Below are 4838 nucleotides of genomic sequence, written 5' to 3' on the forward strand. Positions count from 1 at the left end.
ACATACGCAAGGTACGCTTTGCACCCTTTTCTTACATATTTCCGCCAACATTGCGATATTACGGTGGCAACCCCTTTAAGTCCGTAGACTCAACTCGAATTATCTCGTTATTCGCGCACCTCAAATCGATAGTCTTGCTTTTGCAATTTACAACCGCATCGTGCATGGTTAACCAATCCAAACCAAGAATAATGTCGAATTCATCGAACGGCAAAAGCATCAAGTCCGCCGGAAAACAAGAACCTCGGAATACTAGGGGACTTTTCTTGCACACTTTGTTGACAAGCACGTAATGACCCAAGGGTTTGACACCGAATTACAAACTCGAGAGACTCAATAGGCAAAGTCTTACTGGATGCTAAGGTTTCACATATATAAGAATGAGTAGAACCAGGGTCAATCAAAGCAATCACATTAGTATCGAAAAGAGTGAAAGTACCGGTAATAACATCTGGTGAGGCAGCATCCTCGCGTGCGCGTATGGCATAAGTCCTAGCAGGAGCACGAGCCTCAGATCTGATGGTAGCATCTCTAGATCCTCTCTGACCGCCACTAACATTGCCCATATTTCTAGGTGGCCTACTTCGAGCAGTGGTAGCACCCGGGTTTCCACTTTGACTTACATTTTGTTCGAGCAACCTCGGGCAATCCTTGATAAAGTGGTCGGCCGATCCACACTTATAGCAGGAGCGATCACGGAACCTCTGACTCCCGAATGCCATTTGCCACAATGCGAGACACTCGCTCTCTCGGCGATCATTTCTACCATCTGGCGATCAAGTGACTCGTGTGGTCACAGGGGTCGATCGCGATCTCGTCTAGAAAAGCCCAAGCGCCTCTAGACCGGCTCACATCATCTCGAAATCTCTTCGATGCCTGTTGAAGAGACTTTCCCGAGGACCTTTTTCGGAACTCTCCAGTTCCCACATCAACTTTTTGTTTCTCTTTCCTAAGCTCTTCGGCTTTACAAACTCGCTCAACAAGTACTATGAACTCTCGTATTTCGAGAATGCCAACGAACATCCTTATATCATCATTCAGCCCATCCTCGAAGCGTTTACACATAATAGCTTCGGACGAAATGCATTCTCGCGCGTACCGACTAAGCCTCACAAATTTTCGTTCGTAGTCGGTAACTGACATAGAGCCTTGCTTAAGATCAAGAAATTCCTTTCGCTTCTGGTCGATGAATGTCTGACTGATATACTTTTTTCGGAACTCGGTTTGAAAGAACTCCCAAGTCACTTGCTCTCTAGGCACCACAGAAGTCAGAGTACTCCACCAATAGTAGGCGGAATCACGTAGCAAGGAGATGGTACACTTTAAGCACTCATCGGGTGTACAAGATAGCTCATTGAGCACCCAGATAGTGTTGTCCAACCAAAATTCAGCTTGCTCGGCATCGTCATCATCCGTAGCTTTAAATTCAGTGGCCCCATGTTTTGAATCCTATCGATTGGGGCTTACTTGACCTTATTTGGTCGATTCACGGAGGTATTGTAGGTCTTGGGTTGCATTTGTGAAATGGAGGTTGTGGAACAGTAGTGTTAGTTCGAATGTATTGGTTAAACCGGTCATTCATCACACTATAAAAGGCTTGCCTAGCCTCATCGTTCGGATTGCTGGCCATAGGTTGAGAGTCCGGCGCTGTCCCTTGCGCGGAGCAGCGCCACACTCTCCACATCATCAGCTATTGCTCGGTTGGGATCGGGATCCATTGCTATAAACAAACACAAAGTCAAATTGTCAGAAATCACCACACTATCAATTCATCATTTAATGGCATGTATAGCTAGACCCCAAACATATCACGGTAGTCCTAGAATCGACTAAACCGTGGCTCTGATACCAATAAAATTGTAACACCCCGAACCCGAGACCATCGCTGGTGTCGGACGCGAGGAGTTAACGAGCCAAGTCCCCTTAAAGCACCGACCAATTTGTCATTTCCAGACAGGCTGGAAAACTGCGTCACTGTCGCCTTAAAAATCATATCTCGAGTTTCAAAACTCGGAAACTGATTCCGTAAATTTTCCCTGAATTTAGACTCATATATCCTTCCATGGATTTATTTCTAGAATTTTTGATCGGGCCAATTGGTACAGTTTATTAGTTAAATTCACCCATGTAACAGGGATCGACTGCTCTGACCTTCGCGCATTACAACTTGAATATCTCTCTGTGCAGGGCTTTAATACTGGTTTCGTTTGTTTCTAATGAAACTAGACTCAAAATGGAATCTGCACATATAAGGCATGACTTCTAATTCTTTCTGTATCATTCATAGTAAATTTTTAAAGTCGCGACATGGGACCCGGAAACCGTTCTGGCCCTGTCTCACAATAACTTTAATATCTCTTAACAGGTAACTCCTATGACCGTTTCGTTTCTTCCATATGAAAGTAGACTCATCAAGGTTCATTTAAATAACTTATTCACTATTTAATACCATTCCTACAAATTTTGGTGATTTTTCAAAACCACACCACTGCTGCTGCCAGCATCTGATTTCAAGGTAACCTTTACCTATCTCATGATTTCCACGATTCAATTGGCCCTTTTTGCATACATAGCACAAAGTGTGATCATGATTAACCATTCCAATGGCTAATCTTTTCAAAACAATTCCATACCCCATAATGATCATCATACAAACGATTATAGAATCATACTGAAACATATATCACCATTTTCGCATGGCTATCCAAGCTTACACAAAACCGAGAAGTACATGACCTTCAACAATAGGGTAGTCCTATACATGCCATTTCAAAGTTCAACCAAAATTATACCAAAATGGAGGCTTTGATAGTGTAGATGACTTCGACTTTAATGATCCCGAATCCGATCGCTAACGAGCAAAATCTATAAAACAGAGAGCCAAAGCAACGGGGTAAGCATTTTTATGCTTAGTAAGTCTCAAGCAATAAAATCAGCTTTAACTAAAGCATTACATTCACATAGCCAAATGAATCATTTCATTAATACACATTCACATAATCATACTTACTTCACACTTCATCATTATATACTTTCACAAGATATCAACCAATTCGATAGCGGAAAACTCGTTAGTCGATTGAGCGAATGTTACTCAAACGTATCGACTTTTCCAATGCACATATAAACATACCTTATCCTTTGGGCTTTTCGAGCGCACTAATTAAATTTATTACAGCAACCAACGCTCACCTTCAGCCCAAGCTTCTTCGGATTACAACCGGATATAACCACATGCACGAATGCCTTCGGGTCTTAGCCCGGATATAACGACTTGCACAAATGCCTTCGGGTATTAGCCCGGATTTAACAACTTGCACGAATGCCTTGGTCTTAGCCCGGATGTAGTCACTAGCACAATTGCCTTGGTCTTAACCGGATATAATTACTAGCACAAATGTCTTGGGACTTAGCCGGATATCATTCAATTGCTCATGTACACATACATCAATAATCATTACACATCCATGTTTCATTTTCGTTACTAAGGCTCAAACATATCACTAGCATAATCACCTTGGGACTTAGCGGGTATCATTCAAATACTCATACACACATATATCAATAATCATTACACATCCATATTTCATTTCACATAATTCGAGTAGGGTCATTACTTGAAGACTTACCTCGGATGTTGTCGAACGGCTTCAACGGCTATTCGATCACTTTTTCCTTCCCTTTATCGAATTTAGCTCCCTTTGCTCTTGAGCTTAACGAATACAAGTAGAAGTATTCAATATTTTCTCAATAATGTTTACTAGTCAATCACATTCGCATCTCATATCATCTCACTTTATTATAATTTATCATTCAACCTTTGAACCAAAACGCCATTATATGGCCACATATACATACATCCATATATTTAAGCTCAAGAATTTTAACATAACATCAAGTGCTCAAATTACTCATGTGGCCGATTATACATGGTCATAAATACACAAAATCAAAAATAATTTCAAGGTTTTCACATTATAAGGTACTAAGCCGAATACACTTGCTAGGTTCACATACATTCTTCACCAATTTCTTCTTTAAACAAACACATTTAAGCATTCCTTTCGTATTATCAACTCCAACCACATTCATTACTCAAGTATAGTATTTTCACATTCGGCAATAGTATTACATACAATAGCCGATTCTTCTTACTTTGTATTTGTGCATCTATTTGATCATTAGTTTAGTTCAAACACCCATACACCAAGATTCATCAAGTTTAGCATGAAACATAAACCTTAATCCTCAATGACCACTATGGCCGAAAATCCTAGTCAACCCAAAATCACAATTTCTAGCATGGGTTACCTAGAGAACTTGGTAACTAGCTCAATTTCATCTAACGTTGCAAGAATTCACATGAATTTCTCACTTAATTTATAGCTTAGAAACCGAATGGTTGCTCCCTTTTCCTCCCTTAGAATCGGCCAAGAAGAAACAAGAATAATACTTGTTTCTTTCACCCATCCACCATTTCTCCTTAAAACACAAGACAACAATCATTTTCCTCCATTTCTTCCATGGCCGATTACCCACTATCACCACACAATCAAGATTTTGACAAGGCTAAGTAGGAAACTTAGTAACTAGCTTAATGTATGCTAATATTTCAAGAACTAACATGAAATCACTTACCTTGTTCCAAGCTTAAGGGTGACCGATTGGCTATCTCCCTTCTTCCTTTGAGTTTCGCCAAGCTAAGGAGGATGAACACTTTTCTTCTTTTTTTTTTTCTAGTTACGGCACAAAGGGGGGCAAGGATGAAACAACCTTGGTTTCTCTTCCCACTCCCCTCATATTTTATTGTTCCTCCCACAACATGTTATCACAACATG

This window comes from Gossypium arboreum, chromosome 9, assembly GCF_025698485.1.
Source record: "Gossypium arboreum isolate Shixiya-1 chromosome 9, ASM2569848v2, whole genome shotgun sequence".
Taxonomy (NCBI): domain Eukaryota; kingdom Viridiplantae; phylum Streptophyta; class Magnoliopsida; order Malvales; family Malvaceae; genus Gossypium; species Gossypium arboreum.